The 23724-nt window shown below is 31.8% G+C and overlaps 1 protein-coding gene across 1 annotated transcript in view; it reads right to left on the bottom strand.

Annotated features, from left to right (window-relative positions):
* LOC129223890 (uncharacterized) overlaps positions 1–23670 on the bottom strand; it is a 45790-nt gene extending 22120 nt beyond the window's left edge. Inside the window, exon 1 of the mRNA XM_054858268.1 lies at positions 23428–23670. The gene's annotated coding sequence lies outside the window, so the exon portion shown is untranslated. The remainder of the gene's footprint in view (positions 1–23427) is intronic.
* Between the last annotated feature and the right edge of the window lie 54 nt (positions 23671–23724).

Raw genomic sequence — 23724 nt, 5'->3', positions numbered from 1 at the left:
AAAAAGTCATAATTTGACGCTCATTTCTTATTCGCCGTAAATCAATTAATGAAAACAATTGCGTTACTTCGTTCATTTTGCTGCTTTAAAAAACAAGCATTTATTTACTTTTTTTCTAAATGATAAACTCTTAAAAAATCTTGAATTTGTAATGAAATAATGCAATTACATTTCTGTCTTTTTTTTTTCTTTTTCTTTTTTTTTTTTTTTTTGAAAGCAGTAGTGCATTTTTAAACTTTCTCTCAGAATATAAAGTCAAAGTTTACATGATTTTTTTTCTTTTTTGTTGATGTGTTTTATTGATATGGATTCTTGACGCAAGAAAAGATTTTTCAAATTTTATATTTGAGACAGTGAGAAGCAAAGAAATGTAAGTGGACATTTTTAAGTTTTGAGTAAAATGCGTTTAAAGTTCTGGTCCAAGATAGGCTTTCATTGAAAAGTTTTTCTAAATCATGCTCTATATCAGAACCTACCAGGGCTATTAGTGCTATCTTTTGCACCCAAACAGAGGAGAGGATCACCTACCATTTATGCTGGTTATCTCCAAATTTTCAATTTGGACTTTTACGTCTCTTTGCTTCTCACGGCCTCATTTGTTTTTGAAGGGCATTATTGTTATAATAGTTATTAAAATACAAATAAACCACTGTATTGAATTGAATATTTCGGAACCAGCACTTGAGTGCACATGAGAAATAACTAATTATTGTTTTTTATTAAGATGTTTATAAAAAAAGTACTTTCCAGCGATAAGGACATCATCTAAAGAGGTCCTGCAAATGTATTCTATATACAACTTAAGATACTATTGATTTAATTGCAGCACTTTAACCTATCTTTTTTTGTTGCATGAAATGAAACATTTTCACGATTGTTAAAGCAAAAGATAAATTTTTAAAAAAGTATGCCGCAATGAATGCTAAATAAATATTTAGAAAACTTCGAGGTTTTCAAAAATGAACCGTCTGTCAAGCTTACAAACTGGATTTAGACGCAGGAGATACGCTATTGTATAAAAGGTAAACTTTTGCCTATAATATCTTTTCGCCAAAAAAAAATGAATTCTGATTCCTCCCCATGCTTGAGGAGAAAACAATATTCCCTGAAAAAGTTAAATTACGCACACAAAAAACTTGAGGACTGTCCCGATGGGGTCGTTTCCAAAATTTTAAAAGTACGTATATTAATGTTCAGAAAAATAGTACAAAGTTAAAATGTCGTTCGAAATGAACCAAAAATTTATGAATATCGAATTTAACATCATGAAAATGGTTGCCTGAGAACATTTTACTATGTGCTTTGCATTTTCTTTTTTATTTCTCATCTCTTTCTGCATGGGTTAGAATAACTAAAAGATTTTAAAAAATTATTTCAAAAGAATGACGAACAAACAAATCATCCATGCGAACAAAAATTTCTGTCATTTACTAAAGCTTAGAAGCAATTTATACGTTACGGCGTGTGATTGTTTTACCTTTTTCATCCGCCATTGGACAGTGGTTGCAGTGCCCTCTATAATTTGTTGGAGTTGCGAATTAAAATCACGAGAAAAACGCAGATGATAGTCTATTACGATTTATCTTATTGTAGTATTAATAAAGCTATTTTTATTCGCAAATTAAAAAAAAAAAAATCAGCATCTCTTGGAGAGATTGGAGCGAAAATTGAACGAATGCTTGTTTGCATATAGGTCCCCATTTATTCCAAATTTTATCCAGAACGTAGCATTACTTTTTGAGATATAGCACTCGCAACGAAAAAGAAAGAACGTTCGATTGCACCAGCCCCTTTTCAGCTATTGACGCCAAAATAAAATCAGCTCTTGTACCCTCTAAGGGCTATTTTTCGATACATTTTTGTTTGATTCCGTTCATATTTCTTGAGACATAACAGTCACAAGTGACGACAAAAACGTTCTATAGCTCAGTCCCTGTTTGCGCTATTAACACCAAAATTGAATCAGCACCTGTATATGTTAAGGGCAACATATGGACCAAATTTTGTTTGATTCTGCCAGTTACTTCCTGGAAAATAGCAGGCACGCACAACTCAAGAAACGTTCCATTGCTCCACCCGCTTGGAGGAATTCGCGCCAAAAAGCAATGGGCAGAAGTTCACATAGGGGCACCAAATTTCGTTAGATTTCAAGCGGTAGGTTTTTCTGAAGAGCGGCCACAAAAAATCGATCACACACACACACAGACAGACATTTTCCAAAAATGATCGAAATGGACTCAGTACTCCTCAAAACGTTCGAATTCGTCAAAATTCGAAACTCGAAATTTGCACGAAACCAATACTTTCTTCTATATATTAGATATAGAAGAAAGTAAAAAACATCCAAGAACCAAGAATATATGACAATTCAAACAATTTGCAAAATTTCGATCTATCAACTTATCCCAGCTCCTCACTTTGTTCTGCAGTTTTTTAAAGAACTTTGATTTCTCAAAGTGCATCATTTTCTTCAACTTTGAACTTTTATCTTTATCTTTTCTTTACTAATAATAAAGCTGAAAGTATCTCTGTCAGGATCTCTGTGATGCGCATAGCGCCTCGACCGTTCTGCCGATTGTCATGAAATTTGGCACAAAGTTAGTTTGTAGCATGGAGGTGTGCACCTCGAAGCGATTTTTCAAAAATTCGATGTGGTTCTTTTTCTATTCCAATTTTAAGAACAAAATTATCATAAGATGGACGAGTAAATTACGAAATTATCATAACGTGGAACCGTAAATTGAGCACAAGCTAATTGGCGAGATACGAAATTATCATAACGTGGAACTGTAACATGGTAAAATTAAAGTATTGTGCATAGAGTAAAATTAGCATAATGGGAGGGAGGAAAGGCGACAAAACTAACATGGTGCACGCTTTGTCTTTCGGTGGCCCTGTTTATACAAAACTATGCTTTATGATTCTTCAGTTAGAAAAAAAACACACATAAATAAATAGGAGAGCTTTATTAGAACACCCCATAGGATAGGGTTCACCGAAACATTCCCATATGTATTTTTTTTTTTTTTTAATGAAAAATATTGTGCTGAAAATCATTGCTAAATGGAAAAAAATGTATGGGTCGCCGAAATAAATTTGAAATAGAGAGAAAAAAATAATAATAACAGTTAAATGCAAAGAGAGACTCAAAGTATTGTAATGAATACTCACATCAAAAGTTCAAAATTTTTTAATGTAAAAATCGTAAGTAAATCATAGCTTGATCAAGAGATGCAGGTTACATATCTTTACTAATAATAAAGCCGAAAGTCTCTCTGTCGGGATCTTTGTCTGTCAGGATCTCTGTGACGCGCATAGCGCCTAGACCGTTAGGCCGATTTTCATGAAATTTTGCACAAAGTTAGTTTGTAGCATGAGGGTGTGCACCTCGAAGCGATTTTTCGAAAATTCAATGTCGTTCTTTTTCTAGTCCAATTTTAAGAACAAAAATATCATAAGATGGACGAGTAAGTTACGAAATTATCATAACGTGGAACCGTAACATGGGTACAAGTCAATTGGCGAGAAAATTCACCACATTATTTGTAAATATACAGGCGAACCAAAAGACCTTTTAATTTATCTATTACGGGACGGGCAAAGCCGTGCGGGTACCACTAGTAATTAATGAAGTCTCACATTCATAAATTCATTTTCTTAAGAAAATACATCATGTATTTTCCTCTTTCTCTCGTCTTGTTTTAGCGAAATAATAAAGTCTGGTGTGAAAAAAATAAAAAAATACAAAAACTAACAAACTAAGATAAAAGTAAAAAGTGTTACATGCGTATTAAACAATATTCATATTCATTAGGACTCGACCGATGCATCGGCGCCGATGGTTCAAAAATTTAGCAATCGGCATCGGCATCGGCGGCCGATGCTAACTTGCAGGAAACATCGGCCCATCGGCCTTAAAAAGATCGAAAAGCCGATGGAATTGGCCGATGTTTTCGAACAAAAAAAAAGACCTTTGCTGTTTTACTTTTTAATGCAAAGTAAAGGGAGGTATTGTTTTCATATACAATTGTTTACTTAAACTTCAGTATGAATTTCTATTTTAGTCACCCCAGAGAGAGTTTTTAATACTACATTCAGGTACCATACAAGTTAATTATTGCGTTGTTTCTTGCGGCTGGATGTACGTATGTATATCTTATAAGTCATAACTCAAAAATTGTAAGCTGTAGAAGGTTAAAATTTAGCATGTGGGGAGTGCGTACGTTCCAGTTGTGCACTTCCCTTCTTGTTTTCGATCGGGTGTTCTAAAAAGCCTATGTACTCATTTTTTTTTTTTTTTTTTTTTTTTTTTTTTTGTGGCTCTTAATTACTTATTTCAATACAAAACTAATATAGCGTCCCAGAATGACGATCATTTGGTGATATATTGCCGAATTAGAGACCATGGAAACAAATATGAGATGGCGAAACCGTTTTTTGTGTAATTTTGTTAGATTAGCGTTGAACCGACGGTAATTTTTAGAACACTTGCGTGCCCCCCTCCCTGTATTTCTGAAATTAAACTCTAATTGCATTTCCGAGTTGTTTAAAACTAACACCATTCACAAAATTAGATTTTTTTTTTTTTTTAACTTAATCTATTGTTTAGGAAGAATTTAGAGCATTAATGTAAGAAATTGATTAAAGACGTTTTGAATGGTGACATAATTTGGAAATCGAAGGGACTTTTGAATTTTTTCTTCGGAAGTGCTGAAGTCGACTCAGAAACTCTTCCGAGGCGTTGACGGTAGCGGTTCTGTAGTATACAAATGAGGCCGAAGTTGGGAGCGAAGTTGAATGTTGTGAGTTACTCCAAAATCAGCGGTTGACCCCCCCCCCCCCCCCCCCCCCCGCCCCTTCCTCGTCAAGCATTTCTTAAATATTTAGCGATTATTTATTTTGCTCAAGAAATGTCATTTTGCGTATTTCTCATTCTTGTTTCACCTTGATTTCGTAAACGTAATGCGCCATCTTTTTTGCATCATTTATAGCAATCGATTTTTTTCTATTGTAAGTAACTATTTTTATCTATTTTTATAAAATCAATGAACAAGTTATTTTCGTTTTCATCATATTTTTAATTATATGTTATAGAAAAGTTTCAAGGATTTTCTATTAAGCAATTTTTTAAATTTCATCAAATTACTGTTAAATTGAAAAATTTAATTTGAACTTGTTTGTAGTGCTTCATAAAAGATTTTAAACAATCAAATTGTTCAATATTATGTGTGCAAACATCAGATCAAGTAGTGTATGTATTCAGTTATTATCAACTTGGAGTAAATATCGAGTTTGTTTATTGTAGCTGCGTTTTAAGAACCTCACTCTTTTCATGGCTATTTCTTTTTTCAGAAAAATTTGTGTCACTCTTATAGCTTTTATGAAAAATGCAAATTTTTCTATTCATAAATTTTAAATAAGTATAAAAATATTCCTATTATGATTAAATATTGTAATTTATCTGTTACCTTTTTTGTTTAATTTGATGACTAAAAAATGTCTACGTGCAATCTTTCCACTTTAATTGCGTAATTTGTTGACGGTGTCATATTTTTATTCTTAATTTTTTGTTTTTTTTTTTTTTTTTGAATGATTGAACAACATAATTTAAAGTTTTTTAACTATGTTAGTGTACATAATCCATACACTATTACAATATTGCTGAAATATGTTCAATTTAAAAAAGCAAATCAGTTGGTTATTAAACAGTGTCTTTGTTTTTCTGCCATTTTCTTTCTTTCTTTCTTTCTTTTTTTTTGTCTGTTGTTCTTTCTCTATCATTATACAACAGTCAAAACAGAGAAGCATAACTACATCCTATATAGTTTGTACATAGTACGATCCAAAATTTCGGGGACAAGCTGTATAAAACTTTACCCAGAATAGTTCACATTACCGAAGCAGATCCATCTTCAAAGGGTCACCTTGAGGGACTATGTACTTCTGCCAGTGTTCATATAACTTTTGGACACACTTCTGGAAGCTTTTTTCGCAACCTACTATGATGCTGCTTTATCTTCTCCTGACGGACGTAAGCGGCGTCCATGCAAATGTTTTTTTGCTGGGAACAGGTAAGAGCCACGCGGAGCTAAGTCCGACGAAACGTTATGTTATTTGTTTGTCATATCAGAGCATTGATCAATAAAACCGTACACCCTCAACATACAAGTCGCCTTCATCCCCACGATAAAGTTAAAGCAGCAGTGCAAGAGGCCTTACAGGAGGTTGCGAAAAATGGCTGCCAGGAGTGCTTCTAAAAGCTATACAAACGTTGGCAGAAGTGCGTAGTCGTTCAAGGTGATTATTTTGTAGATAGATGTGCTTTGGTAATGTGAACTATTCAGGGTAAGGTTTTATACTGCTTGTCCTCGAAGTTTTAGATCATACTACGTATGTATGAGTTTTCAACTTACTATTTCATAACGTTTCTGAGTGACGCAAGTTTACGCGGATGAAGACATCACAAGAGAACTTGCGATAATTAACTTAGGAGGTGTTCAAAATGGATATTTTAGTCATCTATATGTTCTTAGGTACATATGCGTGTACAGATGTCCCGAAAAAACTTGTGAAGTTCAAATTAGATGATCGTAAAATAGAAATTAGGTCGAAATTTAATTTTTTTTTTTTTTTTTGATTACAAGTCCTTATTTGTAGAAAGGAAGTAAAGTGAAATGAATAAATGATCCTTTAAATCCCTGACAATCTTATCAATTCATTTCCGATAGATTTTTTTTTTTTTTTTTTTTTTTTTTTGCCATCGGCCAACGGCACGGCCATTTGGAGAAAAACAATCGGCTATCGGCCATCGGCCATCTTTGAACAATCGGCCAACAATCGGCATCGGCCCATCGGCCAAAAAAATGCCATCGGTCGAGCCCTAATATTCATAGTCATCAAATACATCCTCCATGGAAATTGTTTTTTTTTTCTATCCTTCTCTTGTCTAGTTTTGTGTATCAAGTTTGATGTACATATTAGTATGACTATGTTCCAAAATTGCACTGAATAATCACCTTGATATTTGTTATTTCTTCCAACAATATTAAAATTTTCCCTTTATACTCAAATTTAGTTCTGCCGACAAGCGTTACTTTGCAATGTTCTCTTGAACAATGAACTTTCAATTGAAGGCTCACCTATAAATTTTAGCATGAAATTTGTTAAAAACAATTATAATTCATGTTCGATTTCCTTGGAACCTTGGAACAAATTTTATCTGATTCAGAAATGTCAGGCGTTTCTATGGATATTTTGTGCTAATTTGTGTGAGCATTGTTTCGTCCCCAGTTTAGAGGATTTATGCAAAAATGTTGATTTTTAAGGGTAAAATTTGAAAATAGAAAATTGCATTGTTATCGGCTCTGAGGTCGCACGTACCAAATTGCAGAGGAATCCGATCAGTTACATGTACCAAATTGCAAAAGAATCCAATCACAGCAAGCCCCCCCCCCCCCCCACCCTCTTCTCCCCTTCCCCTTGGAAAATTTCGAAATGATGGGCCTGCTTGTGCCAAAATTAAGAACAAAAGGGATCTATAGGAATGTCAGAGTTGCATCCTTGTAGGGTACGGTAGGAACGAGCTTGAAACTTTTCGTTAGCTGCTGCCATCTAACAAACATTTACGTAACGAAAGCAATAATATATGCTGCTGAAATAAATGCTCCAAAGCGCATATTGAAGTTTGAATAGTAAGAGTTGAATAATAATATTAAATAAAATGTAAAAAAAAAAAAAACATTTAATGCTAATGTAATTTAACAATAATAACCATAACATAAATTATAAGTAATAATATAATGCAATTTAATAATAATAACAATAACAATAATGATGTAATTTAATAATAATAATAAATGGTAATATAATTTTTAAAAAATAATAGTAGCAATTCAATTTGATATTAATGTGATTTGGCAATAATAATCAAAACAGTAGTAACATAAATCAATCATATTAACAGTAATAATAACAGTATAATTGAACAATGATAATCCCTATACTATCATAATTTTATAATGATAACGAAAATACAAATTAAATATAATAAAATTTAGCATTTGAAATAATATATTTAACAATAATAGCAATATAATATAAGAATAATAACAAAAAAAAATTAAAAATTAATTAAGTAATTTAACAATAATACTTATCAAACGAACAACATGTTTTGACAATAATAATAACAATATTATTTCACTAAAGTAATATAATTCATCAAAAATAATAATAAAGCCTCAAATTCAGTATCCTCGGAAGCGTCTGAATTTCGGAACGTTTCTGTATTTTGTGTCACATTCCCTTTTAAATGCTTACGAGGCAAAAGAAAACAATCGTAATTTTTGTGCATGAGCCGTAGACTAAGCTGATTCCTGACCTTCCAAAAAAAAACAATCAAATTTGCGAATAAAATGAGGAGAAATCAAAAAACGAAATTGTGTGCGAAAAACTGTGCACAAGCGAAATTTAATGGCGTTCATACTTTTTATTCCAAGTTCTATGTAGTTTTATTTACGGAAAATATTCTGCTTAAATTTTGAAAAATCATGTAGTGAATTTAATTATTGAATACTGATTTCTTAAACCGACAAAATGGTGAAAATAAATGGAAATAAAGGAATGGAAGAATGCTTAATTACTTTGCAAAATACGGTTAGTGCACCAAATAAGGACATAAGGTTCGTGGCCTATTCGGTCATTTATGATTTTACTGAATTCAGCTTTAGCACCAGGCTCGTATCTGCGTACCCGCAGACCCCTCAGTACGGAGGGGGGCACGTCCTTATTATGTGGCCCACCGACCCAAGAAATAGAAAGAAAAAAGAAAAAAACTAGCACAAAGACTTATGAACGTTGTAAATGTACACTGCTGGCCGCTGGGGAGAGGTCCTAAAGATTTTATTGCAGGGGGGCCCAAAATTTATAGATCCGACCCTGTTTAGTACATCCAACAGCTAATTTATAAAAAATAAGGAAACATCTTTCCAACTGACAGTACAAATTTCAGTAATATTTTACAGTATTTTAACGAAGAAAGGCGGTGTGGTCATTTTAGCAACTTAAGCATAGCTTGCATCCCTAATAAGGCCAAGTCTGTGCAAGGATTACCTCACGCAAGGTTAAAGACAAGGAATCCCAAAAAAATACTATCAAACAATGAAAAACTGAAAAAAAATAAATTAGTATCAATATAAAACATATTAAACTATTGAGAGTAAGTTAAAACCTTTGTGCTGAAAAGTAAAATAAGAAACAACAACGTCAAAAAGCCCAAATTGCAGATTACTGCAGACACATGTTTCGGCGTTACAAGGAACGCTTTTTTCAATGCAAAATAAATAAGCTTATGGATGAAAAGACATTCGACAAAAGGGTCAGATGCCTTTTCATTATTGGTATTTATTTATTGGTCTGTCTTTCCTAAATATTTTTTTATCAGCCTTCACGTTTCCATTTCTTGTTATATATATATTTTGCATCTTTTGCTGTTTCCCCAACATTTTTCTGTTTCTCTTGTATCATGTTTATTCAGCCTTTCGCTAAATCTAACAGCTGAAGCGTTACAAATTCTTTCTTACATGAAATTTATTGCTAATTTATTGATTAGCGGTTTCATTTTGACATATTGGGCTACAATCTAAATATTATTAAATTATTAACTAACAGGAAAACATGACAGTACACAACCACCATTTTTCTTTTGCGTTTCGTCAACTACATAAATTAGGCTTCAAGAACAATATGCAAGGTAGAATCCATATCAGTCCAGGTAGGGCAGAAGTTTTTGAATGTAAAAATGTTAAAATTCATGAAAAAGTAAAATAAGGCTAAAATTTGATTTTACCTCAAAAAATTGCTGGGCCGAGATAAAGCTTAAATTTTGAGATAATGGCGTCCTGGGTCGGGCATCATTTCTCACTTGTGATTTTCGACAAAAATGCTTAAGCTCTTTAAATGGAAAGGTGCAACATATTTTGTTGCGGTTTTGTTTTATTCAAAAGGTTTTTTCTTTCAAAAAGATGTGCACCATTTTAACATGCATGTTTAATTTTTCTTTAAACAGTATTTTGAAAAAAAAATTTTTTTTTTTTTTTTTGGATTTTTCTCAAAAATACCGATCGTATAATAAACTTTTTTTTTCTACTGATCCGTACCATCGAGCACGACATTCCGTGAAAAGGAGGGTTTCCACTTCTAAGTTTAACAGGTGTGACAGGCATTTGAAAAAAAATGAGAGTTTTTCAGGAACTATAAGTACAGTTAGACTTAAAAATTCAAAATTTTATGAACTAGCAAGTGGCCAGAGTACTAATTTATTTTAGATATATTGACTCATTTTCAATTTTAGTTGCCGCTTCATCCAGGAATTGTGTTTTGTATGAAAACAAGAACGCAGTCTTCCGCCAATGCGGAAACCATTCTCCGCACGCAACCTTTCAGCGTAGTGCCAAAAGATTAGTTTCACGTAGCTCCTACTTGCTTTCACTATTAAAAAAAAAAAATCCTAGATAAAGCGTCAATTAAAAATGTTTTAAAATAACTAAATTAAAAGTGTTCTTGGCACTAGCTGCAAAATAAAATTTTGACTTTTCAAATCTTCCTTTCAATATAAAGTTACTGAAAAATCCTCTAAAACCTTTAAGCAAAAATTAAATTTTTTTTAACACTTTGGAAGAAAAAATAAACACGTATTAAAATGATGCACATCTTTTTAAGCAGAAGGAAAAAACGTTTAAGTAAAATAAGCCGCAATAAGATATGTTGTATCGTTCCAAAGAAAAATAACTTTAAAGATCATGACGACGAGATCTTTAAAGTCGTCATAAAAATAAAGAAACAAATATACAGTAAAATAAGTTCAGGTAGTTTTGACATCATTTTCTGTAATAACGTTCGCTACAATGCAACATGGGGCGTAACAAACTGCTTGTTGATAATGCTTTACCATTAGTTAGGTTTTCTTGATGATGATGAGTCACGATCTTGCGAAAACAGCAAGATAAAAAAATCATCACCAAGTTGAAGATAAATTGCTCAGAATGGAGTCGCGAAACTTCTCCTATTCATTTTTGAAGACTTTTTGATGGGAAGTGTTTGGCGATTTTCTCTGATCATAGTAACCATTTGGAATAGTTTCTATTTTGATGAAAATTATCGACCGGGTAATATATGAGTTCTCTATTTCGATTTTATTTACATTTCGTTTTGCTTTTTACTGTTTTAACAATTCGTTATTTTAAAGCTAAGCATCTCCAAGACTAGGAGAAGAGTAAAACAACTTCTGTAGACTTATTTTGTTGAAAGTTTTAAAAGTAATAAATACAAATGTTTATATGATTTAATGTTGCGTCGCTTAAACATGTTTCAACAATTTAACAGTAAATAGTAATTATTATTTCTAGTACTTAGGGTGCAATATCTCCATTTTTGAAAATCATGCTGTTAGACAGTGGCTTTTATTGGACTTCCACCAACTGAATTGTTTTCTTTTAGCAATCAATGGTACCGAAAATAATTTTAAGCTGTAATTATAAGTCGAATGTCAAAGAAGATTATAATTCTAAACGCAGCACTTAAACGGTTTCCTATTAGACATTTCTTTATTCTAATTCAGCCATTTTTCGTCTCATTATGGTTTCATCCTTTTAGGAGAATTTTGTTTTTGACTATTTGTTATCAATGTTCGTCACATATCAATTCAAAAGTGGTATTTTTTTCTTTGACTAATTTTTCTTAAATTCTTAACTATAATACGTTGTTGAATAAATGATGGACATAATTGCATTTTAAAAGTGTACACCCCCATTTTTCAAATACCGTTTGAATAAAGATTGTTTTTTTTATATTATTATTTATTCATTTATTTAGTTTAAATTATTTGGCAGCACAAAAGCGTTTTAAAACTGCATAATGCAAGCATAACTTGCGTCAAAGGAACAACAGTTTTATAATAAATCTGATATTATTTGGGTTTGTACTGAAATGTTAACCAAAGGGGGGAAAAGGCAGTTATTTAGTGTTCGAGCACTTTTACAGCAGAGTTATGAAAACAATGTAGAACTAAATACAAGCGCTTTGTAACAGCTGCCAGCAAAAAGTGTAATATTGTAACTGAAATTCTGTTTCAAATTACAACGCAAAGAACTAGCGCACAGCATGTTTGATAGGCATGATGTTGCAGGATTTATGAATAACAATTTTGCGAAACAGAGATTATATGCTCACAAATATTGACATATTTTAAAGCTAGCTTAATGAATAAATGCATTATGAGTTTAAAATTGTAATTTTTCATTTTTTTTAACTTTAATGTAGAATTTTCGGCCTAATTTGCATTCAATACAAATCTTACAAAATAGTTTTCCACAGTTTATTAAAACGGTGTTTATTTTCTTACTTCACATTTCATTAAAATTTGCAAATGTGGTCTATTTTAAAAATATTAAAATTAAAAAGGTATATCGTCGCCTCAGAGCAACAGTAAGACATCTTCAAAGAAACAAAAATGAGTTTTTGGTCTTGTTAATATTACCAAATGTGCCTTAATTTAGTGGAGCGTTCGAAAAATTTCTATGTATTGAAATATTTTGTGTGCAACGCATAAATTTGTGCTCAGAAGTTCCAAAATTCATCTTAGTTTAGGGCAACACTAGGTTAAATCAGATATCCTTCTGTTTCAAAATATAAAATTTGCGAATGTTACTCTAACATATTATTGCACATGAACTTTAGTTTCTTTTTTTCATGGTTTAATAGTTTTTCTACACAGCAGGCAGGTGATCATTTTATTTTCAACTATAAAACGCTCTTAAAAGATGTCCTCCGAAGTTTTTCAGTGTTGTTCCTCTGCAAGGGCACCGATATGCAAAATTTTTAGGGGGGGGGGGTCGAAAATTTTTCCCATGGTTTAGCAGAATATTTCCCCCATGGAAACCGATTTCAGTACATATTACAGATATTAAAGTTTCACATTTTTAATGACTTATTCATTAATGGCTGGAAAATAAATTTTACACATTTTGCAAAGAAAAAAGCACTAAAAGCAAGGAAGTTCTCATTTCTAAGGGGGGGGGGGACTTGAGCCCCCTCTTGCCCCTTGTTCCTCTGTTAGGCATGGTAGTATGTTAATGCTGATCTGCAGTAGAAAAAATTATATTTCATTGAAATACTCTCGACCTTTAAAGCAAAGTATATTAAAGTTTATTTTCCATCTACAAATGATTGTTGCGTTCTAAAAATAGGAGTTTAGGGAAGGAAATAGAAGAAATTTAGTTCAATTATGGCATCATTATAGAGTTCTATACAGCCGTCGGAAGGCAAAGAACAGTATCTGCGAATTGCCATTGTTTTTTTTTTTTTTTTTTTGTTTTTTTGTCATCTATTGTACTTTAGCTTTATTGTACAAGCTTGCGAATTTGGTTCGCAATGCGAAATTTTGGTTGCGAATTCCACTAAAATCAAGCAGAGAAAAAAACGTCGAATTCTAACATTTCCCTGTTGCTAATATGAAATTCAAAACACGTTTCTGCTTTACCTTGCCACAGCAGTATAAAAATCTATATATTTTCTATGAGGAAGTTCTTTAGAAAAATTTTCTATAGTATTCTATGGACGGTTTTATAGAAGAAATTCTTTGGAAAAGTTTTCAACAGAATTCTATTTGCAATTTTATAGAAATGTACTAGCTGCGTCGCCCGGCTTTGCACGGTCTACCTCAAAAATAAAAGTTATGTCAAGTGACGCGTGTTCAACAATCAGGCTTCAATTACAGAAAAAAAAATACTGTAAAATGTCCCGTCAAAATAATCATTCTTAAAGAAAGAAAACGGAAAATCAAAAATTCCCAAATAAATTAAACGCAACACTCTATGAATACACCTAAAATCCTTAAAAAAAAAAAAAAAAAAAAAAAAAAAAAAAAAAAAAGAAGAAGAAGAAGAAGAAGCTAAATTGCCAAATGATAATCAAAAGGGGAAATTCTTACCTCGAAACAAAAACAAAATTTTATTTAATCACAGTCGAGAAAAAAAAAGTGGCAGCCTTCTGAATTGTTTTCACGCTAATTTAAAGTGAGAGCACGCAAACGATACATTTCCAACATAAAATTTCCGTTCATTAGGCTTAAAAATGCTTTTAAATTTTTTCCCAGTAATTTTACAGCCTCGGGGTTTTTTTTTTTTTTTTTCTTTAATTCAAAAGAAGTGAATGAACTTTATGGGTATTTTTCTCGGGCTTTCGAATGGCGCTAAATTTGAACTGATTGGATAACTATTTCGTGTAAAAAAAGCCATTCAATGCCATTTTCGGGCGCAAAAATTAACATTCGAACGGTTCGGTACTCTTTTGACTTTCGGAAAAACCCCCACATTCCCTCTCGGTTGCCCAAGTATCTTCCTGCCAAATTTGACCGAAATCCGACGTAAACTGCGGATTTGTATCGAGAACATACACACATATGTATATATACATACATATTCTTTGTTTTATTTATATAGATTCCTTTAATGATAGAAAAAAATATAAAGATTTTTATTTATTTTGTGTGTGTCTGTTTAGTAATACTGGTATCCCTCGTATAACGCAGTTAATTCGTTCCGTGTAGTATCGAAACCGTGTTATGCGAGACTTTTTTAAAAGTAACGTTTTTACTTATTTTCAATACTAATTGTGTATCTGCATGAGAAATATCAGGTTAAGATGTATCGTGTTATATCGAAACCGTGTTATACGAGATTTAGAAATAATGTAAATCAAGGGATGTGTACCGTGTTGAATCGAAACCAAATTTCATAAAAACAAAGTAAAGTATTAGAGTTATTATCAAAAATTAACGGAATGGGTTATTCCATAGAAATGTCAACCTCAACCTCAGAAATTTTTTTACCACAAAACCTTAATTGTGACCTATCATTTCATTCAGCATACTTTCTAGTACATAAATCCAGTAACAGTTCGCAAAAATTTCATTTGGTGTTTTACTTCGGGCTTTAAATGTGCGAGGTTGTAGAAAAGGCTTAGCATGTGCAAAAAACACCCGTCTACGTTTTCTTGTGTAATGTAAAATTTTTTGCAAATTTTTAAAAGAACTATGTTTATTCTAAATGATTAGATGTTGGCCCAATAAAATTGACAGTTCTTTTTGCATGCATTATAAGATAAGTATTTTAATTAGTTTGGTTATTTCACTGAAAATATTTACGTTACGTTAGTCACGAAAATGTACTATTTTCGGCTTAAAAACTAAACCAGATGATTGAACCAAACAGAACTTTTTATTTTCTTACATCTGTGTCATATCTACTTAAAAAGTGCAAAATATTTATTTTAGTATCAGTAGATATAAAGTAATTAGTGTGACTAACGTAACATTTGAGCTGTGACTAACGTAACAGTTTGCATGTGACTAACGTAACATTTTAAAAATGACTGCTAATATTTAAAACTTATTTAATTTAATGTACATTTTCATAAACAAATTTGAATATGTAGGCATTCTACATTGATTAAAAATATAACGGGTGAAAAATACCAGTAATATTACATTGTAGATCTTCTGTTTGCTTAGAAAATACTTTTTTTAAAGGTCTTTATGAAGATACTTCCAATTTAAAGAATTATTAAAAAAGAAAAAAGGTGAGTAAAGCAAAAGTAGTACTCTACTGAATGTGTATTTAACACAAGAATCCAAGCTTCAGAATTAAGATAATAGAAAAACAAAGTCTTAACAAAGAAGAACGTCTCTATATTTTAGAAAATACATCGCCACCTATTATTAAAATGAAGTAACTGCTGCTCATTGGAAAACATTTGAAGATGATACATTATACAGAGACAACAAGCACTGCTGCCATATATTTCAGAAAATGCAAGAATGATCATTTAGAAATTCAAACATTTGCGGTGATATCTGGAATTAAAATGCATTCTGCAAAAATGTTTGAATATTTTTTTTTTCAATATTACATTTTAATTCAAAAGGATGCACAACACTATTCGTTCGATGAATCAGTAAACCCTAAAAAATAATGTGCCATTGAAAAGTACTACGGAGTTTCTTATGACGATAACTAGTATATCAGCAGAATACTAGAATTCAGTGAAACTACCAACTTGCAAAAAGTTAATTTTTTAAAAGAGAGATATTTAGGATTTAATTAGCCCAAGAAGGATGTTATTCAGTTTGTAAAAGCAGTTTTTTTATTTGTTTATTTTTTTTTCGCACATTCAAATTGAGTTAATTGAACTGAATCCTTCTATTCAATTTCTTACACTAATATAGAAAAGAAGTAAAGAAAGAACCATAATACAACACAAAGAAGGTTCCTACAAAGTGTAAAAGTAATATAAGAGCAAGAAATTAATTATAAAAAGTTTTTTATATGCATTCATTACTTGTTATTCGATGGTTACGTTAGTCACGTTACGTTAGTCACATACAGTTTTTCGGAAAAGTACCATTTAGGGCCAAAAAAGATTCATCTGTAACAAATCTGTAGTACAATTTTAAAAATAGATTGTTTACCTCTTACAAATATATCGGCCAATTTTAAATGTCTGCGTAAGTTTCAGAAAAATTTGCCTCGTAACATAAGCATTGTTTCTCAGGGTTGCAAAAGTGTTACGTTAGTCACAATGAATTTTTTGGTGAAAAAACACCTGCCAGTGCTTATTTTGCTTCAAATTCTTGGTAGAAATGAAAAATAGTCACCTTGTACATTTTAAATATGCATATTAAACCAAAACACATTTATTTTTACTTTCGGTGTAAGTAAAAAGAGTTTGAAAATCAGCTGCGAATGTTACGTTAGTCACTATGGAATGACCCGAATGCATTAAACAAAAATGAAATTCCATCTTTTATAAATATAACATTCGTGTTGTATTAAAACCATGAAGCATTAAGTTCAAGTTTTGTACAGTGTAATATCGAAACCGTGTTGTAGAAGTACCGTGTTATACGAGGGACGCCTGTATCTAAGTTTGGGTGTACTTCCAATAAAAATGTTTAATAGCATTAGACTTTTTTAAATTTATAAACAACACCACAAAACAGCTTATTTTCAATCAACATTACTAATGAGTTGGAAGCAGCAAAACAACAGCTCTACATTTATCTTAGCCAGGGCTGCAGAGTCGGAGTCGGGCTGATTTTGTTATAAATGAGTGGAAGGTTTTTAAATTTAAAGACTCGGAGTCGCAGTTGGTCATTTTTTTCTCAAAGTCCGCAACTCTGCCTGTGCTGTCGGAGTCGGAGTCGAAGGATTTAAAATTTCGGAGTCGGAGTCCGTCATTTTCTCTCCGACTCCGCAATCCTTATCTTAACAGTGTCTTAAATGAAAATGATATTTGTCTTCAGAACCATTAAGAGCAACAATAGGACAAGTGAATTTAATTATTTTCCTGTAAGATTAATTAAATTTTTCTGTACATCCCTTAAAATGAACTAAAAAGCTAGGGGAGTTCCCAATTTTTTTTTAAAAAAATCAATGAAGTACAGCCTTAGATATTCAACATTGAAAAAAAAACATCATACATTCAAATGAATTTTACTAGAAACTCTCTTTTTGCACCTGTCCTACTCTTGCTCTGAGGCGACGATATATTTTATCGAAATTTAGAAAAACAGCCATTTTCTGTCCTCTCTTAAATCTTTTCGATTCAATTACATAATATTTTTCGAATAAATTTTTTTCGTGTTCATTAGCATACATTTTCTTACTGACTCATTAAGACTTTTTACCAAATGTATCGTTCATTGGGATAAAAGAACTCAGTAAGCATTTCAAAATCTCTTGCGTTAATTTGCGAGTTTTTTGCTTAATTTTCAGCGCGTTGTTGGGTTTAGAATCTCTCACTACGAAATATTGTTCTTCTATTTCATGATTTCCCAACCGGTGGTTCGCGAACCACTGGGGACTCGCGAGAAGTTTCAGGGGGTTCGCGAATAAAATATTGTAATGGCGGAGTTTTAACATGCCTGTTTCTGATGAAGTTCAAGTGGTTTCAAGCAAATTTTGCTCCTTTTTTATTTATTTGTCTCTCGCACATCCCACACTCTTATCATAAAATATTTGCATACTTTCTGACATATTTTACATTTAAATAATTTAGTCTGTCATTGCAAAGCGCCGGTTTTAGCGCATTCATTGAGAATGGTAGCCCTGAAGCCATGCCGAAAAGGCTCTACTTATGGGGGCCATCAGTGGCCAAACCGAAACCAGATTTAAAAATAAAAATTTAAAAAAAAATCGCCAAATTTGTCGTTAAGTTGGCTACAAAACTTGGCGACCAAAAGACTGGCGATATATCGCCAAGTGTCCGCCAAATTGTAACATCACTTGAGTTTACGTTGAAATTAACAATGATTTCAGATGAAATAATTTGAAAGCGTTCGTTTCCTCAGAAGCTTTTAATCAGAAAGATTGATTAAATTTGATGAAAACATTACATAGAGCTTATGCGAGCGTCTAAAATACTTTGATGTTTAGTTTCTTTACCATTAGTTTGAATCTGAGGAAGAGCTTTCGCTCTGCTCTTGTGTTGAGTCAAAAATGCATAGAAGTGAGATCACGCTGTTGTTTGTTGCTATAATTTTCTCACTACATATTCTACAATATACTTGGAGTTTTACTGTCGGAAAAGGAAAATAATAGCTAGCAACCCAAAAGTAAGACAGGAAGTATCAAAAATTAATTACAATAAAAAGTTTTCGTGTAATCAGTTTTGACAAAATTGTTTGATAATAACTCTTGCTACACGTTAGCCTGTTGATAAAAAATTGCTTATTGATAACGATATATCATCAGAAAGTCACGATCTAACGACTTCTTGCTACCCTACATAGAACGAGCTGATGTGTGCCTCACATGACTTTCTTTTACTCCAATTTAATGTCATTTTCCCATTATTAGTAATTTTAATGTGATTCAATAGTTTACTCTCTAAATATCACCAACAGTGGCCAAATCGAAACCAGATTTAAAAAAAAAAAAAATCGCCAAATTTGTCGTTAAGTTGGCTACAAAACTTAGCGACCAAAAGACTGGCGATATATCGCCAAGTGCTCGCCAAATTGTAACACCACTTGAGTTTACGTCGAAATTGACAATGATTTCCCCCCTAAAAAGGGGCAAAAGAGCCCCTTAAAAACACCCGAATGCAACAAAAGAGGAGGTGCACAACTAGTCCCCACTAGGAATCTACGTTTCTACGTACCAAATTTCAACTTTCTGGGACATACCGTTCTTGAGTTATGCGACATACATTACGCACATCCGCACATACATGCATACGTACATATAGACGTCACGAGAAAATTCGTTGTAACTAACTCGGGAATTGCCAAAATGGATATTTCGCGTGTCTATACGTTTTTAGGCATTTATCCACGTGTGGTCGAGTCGAAAAAAAACTACACATTCATTCGGGGGAGAGCAAAATGGAAATTAAGGTCGATTTTTGAGTGAAAATTTTTTCGCGAATACAATACTTCCTTTTTTGTAAAAGGAAGTAAAAATGGGGTTGACCTTAGTGTTCTGCATGGCCTCATTAGCTCACCCACGTTATTTGATTTTGAGATTCGGTGTGACGAACCAGAAAACGAAAATAACGAATCCGCTAAAGCACCTTCTCGTAACTTTGAGGTACGGTACAGTTAATCTTAAGTAAACTCTTATTAATCCACGTCCAAAAAAAAACGAACTTAACTTAATCCGACAGCCATTTAGATGTAGTGAAATGTGGGGCAAAGTGAAATAGGGAAATATTAACACTATTTTAAGCACCACCAAGTAGTTAGGAAAAAGTTACCTCTGAAGATCAAAGCATTTGTTAATACAAGCAATTTTTGAAAATTGACAATCATATTAAAATATTTTGTTTTAAGTCAAAAACGGTTTCCGTTATTTTAAAATGATAAAGTTTTCGTTATTAACATTTTTAACATTATTTGAGACCAACTAATATTCAGTGCAGTATTTATTTAATTAGTTTTTTTAATGCTTTGTCCAATTAGTCAAGTCAAGTGCATGTGGGGCAAAGTGAAATGGTTTATTTCGTATAATTATTGTATCATTTATTAAATAATTTACGAATTTATTTATTATTAATTAATTTTCCATCCCTTCATTTAATATTGCAAGCATTAATTCATTCATTATTTTATTCATTCATTTATGTTTTTATCATCTGTTTATTTATCCGTCTATATTTTCATTATCTCATTTACTTATTCATTATTTTAGTTACTCATTCATTTGATCAAAAGTATTTTTAATAACCAGATAAAAAATTATGTCATTCAAAAATGTTGTACTTACTTTTTACTTTGCCCCATTGGATAAAAAAGTAAGAATTTTCCTTTTTTTTTTTTTTTTTTTTTTGAATGTACAAATTGACTGCACCGCCCCCCCCCCAAAAAAAATAGCAATGATAATGTTTTAATGCAGGTGGTAAGTTTTCTTAACCATTGCCCTTTGCCCCATGTTCCCTGCTGGGCGACTCTCGAAAAAAATGTCCCGTGCGTGACGCTAAGTTTTTTTTTTTCTTCCAGCTAACCAAAGCCTTCAAAAAATAATGCTGTTGGGGAATAATACATGCTTTAATATACTATCAAAACATAACAGTTAATCCCATATTTAATTTTTAGTTACTTGAATAAAATAAAAAACTTAGCGTTACGCACGGGACGTTTTTTCGAGAATCGCCCCCATACATACAATAGATTTAATGCAATAATGTACTCGCATTTCTGTTGGCCGTATTTTGTATTTTTGTAATTTTCTCTTATGAAGTTTTATATTGCATTCTCTTGAATTCGAACTTTTACTGTGTATACTGTGTACAGTAAACAGAAGTTTGTTAAGCAATCACGATTGCTTATTGTTCTCATTTGACTGTTTTGATGTCCTCTCATTTTATTTTCCCACCGCCACCCTCCGCACCATCACCGTCGACCGGGTCCTCACGATGCTGCTCCTATAGCGAAAGCCGTCTCCAGGTTGTATCCGTGTCCTACACACACGCCCATACATACACAACTACACACACGCGCACATACACACAAACACACACATACACACAACTACCCACACATTCATGCCTGCACACAGACACAAGCACATATGCCTACACACATACACATACCTCCCCCCCCTACACACACATTCATATACACAACTACCCACACACTTATGCCAGCACACAGACACAAACACACATGCCTACACACACATACACATACGCCCTACGCACAAACACCCCCCCCCCCCACACACACAAACACACACGCCTACATACACACACTCGTGATTGCGAAAAACATAATTTGAATTCAAGATGTCAAAATTCAAATTAATTTTTTATGTACCTTGGCTCAATTTGTAGGTTCTTTTCGTTTAATCTGTAATCATGTTAACTCGGATGACCTGGATATCTTTATTACTCCTCATCCTTATTTTATTGAGGATTTGAGGTGTTTGCAGGCAATTGTATTTGAAAGCAGATATTTTGTTGAAAATTAAAAGTTCAGTATCAACGGAATTTTTTTCGGAATAAACAAAGCAAGTAAAGAAAATTGTGCTCATTTTAAAAACAAGAATTGGTTTGATCCCCACCCTTCAAATTTTTAAATCCCTAGCGTTCAAAATGTTCATTTCATTTTCTCATACTTTAATATGTCTCATTTTTTTTAATGATTTCTCCTTCTTCATTGAGCTTAAAAAAAAATTTCTTACAACAAAGAAAGAAAAGAAAGACAGTGACAACACTAAGAAAAATAAGAACTATGGTTTACTAAAAATCAAAGCACATTTCTTCAAATTCATGACACAACATCAAAATTTCCATCAGTTCAAAAACAAGCACTTTGTTGTAAAAAAAAAAGAATTCAGACATGAAACATTTTAAATCTACAATCACATTTAATGCACTACGACAATTAACATATTTTTATACAAACTGATTAATTTGCGTACAAAAATACAATGTATGAAAGTTTAAAAATATATTTACAAAAAATGTCCTTTTAGCAACTCAATTAGTTGTAAGCATAATTAGTTAATTATGATGATTATGATATTTTTTACAATGATAAATGATGTGATTGAAACCTTTTTTCGCCAAACAGTATTTACTCATGTAATTTGCATTTTTGTAAAATTCATCTTTTTATTTATTTATTTATTTATTTTATTTATTTATTTATTTTATTTATTTATTTATTTATTTTATTTAATTATTTATTTATTTTATTTATTTATTTATTTATTTTTATTTATTTATTTATTTTTTTTTTTTTGAGACATTTGTCTTATTTGGAAAGTTTTTATTATGTTTGATGAAACCGAAAATAAGGAAAAGGTAGAAAAGGACGTCATTGCACAGTTAACCAAAATTAAGAAATAATAATTTCGGAAATCATTCAAAATGAATTAATATTATTTTGGTTAAAGTTATCTTGCCACCTGTTATAACTTTAGAGCACGTGAGGAGTATGATGCAAAATAAATAACTTTAATTAAAAAATCAGAATCTGAAAAATAAAATTTCTGAATGTTTGAAAATCCATCTTCTTATTTCATAGTATCGCAAGATTTCTATAACTTATCAAATTGTATAGAATATTGCCATGTAGGGGATAAGTGATTTCAGCAACAACTTCAAATCAGCATTCAAAAGCAGCTTCCAAGAAATAGCTTCAGAATAATTGGATAATACAATTAGCTGTGTGCAGTGTTTCTAATTTGCTTTTCTAGCTGAAATGTAGAAAATTGATTTTTTAACTTTGTTAGTAAGATGCAACGATGGGACTTCTATAGCTTCTTTTGAAGTTAAATTCGCAAGTATGCTAAAAAATATATAGTTGCTCAAAGTTATCCCAAATATCTGTAGTTACAAAATAAGTAAATCAATTATTTATGTCTAACAAATCGGTCAAGAAATTAATTTTTTAAGTAATCTATTCATACAACATCTTTCATTTAAAAAAAAAAAAAGGAAACATCGTTCGGACAGCTACGCGCAGAAAAAAAAAATGCTGATTTTAAAAAATTCAAAACGATTTAAAAACATTAAAAATTTAATATTTCAAACGTTGTGAACTCATTTCAGTGAATTGATTCACATTTGATATCTATTCTAGAAACATAGTTGCACAGAGATTTTTCAGAGGATGGGATAAAATTCAGATTCAGTGGCAAAGTGATGCAACAGCAACTTGACTGTATTGTTACAAGTTATAACTACCAGGATTCGATTGTTTAGTTGCAAGCAATAACAATAAAAACTTTATTTTATTGGTATAAGTAATAACAATCAAAAATTGATTTTATTGTTACTAGTAAAAAAATATTGTTACACAGGAAAATATTGGTCACAAAAATGCATAGATGATAACATGTAGTTTTAAAGATAAACTTTACCTACCCTATTAATGTCTCCACGGGCTCTAAGGAATCACACTTTCTCTACTGGCCATGGACTGGGATTACTTTGACTCTCGAAAGAAACCAGAGAAGTAAGTCTACTTTTCTTTCATTCATTTGAAAACAAAATAAAGTTGCAATCTAATCATCAGTTGTTACGTAAACGTTGTAGTTTTTATGTGTATCAACAATTTCTCTTCCGACAGATAGCAACGACATCTAGTGTTAGATTTTTCGTATGCGTCTGCATTGGGTGATAGGTTTTAGATTTTTCTTTGTAATATATAAATATATATAT

The sequence above is a fragment of the Uloborus diversus genome, chromosome 1 (genome assembly GCF_026930045.1).
Source record: "Uloborus diversus isolate 005 chromosome 1, Udiv.v.3.1, whole genome shotgun sequence".
Classification (NCBI taxonomy): domain Eukaryota; kingdom Metazoa; phylum Arthropoda; class Arachnida; order Araneae; family Uloboridae; genus Uloborus; species Uloborus diversus.
The sequence above is the reverse complement of the archived record's forward strand: the minus strand, read 5'-3'. Positions and strand labels throughout refer to the sequence as shown.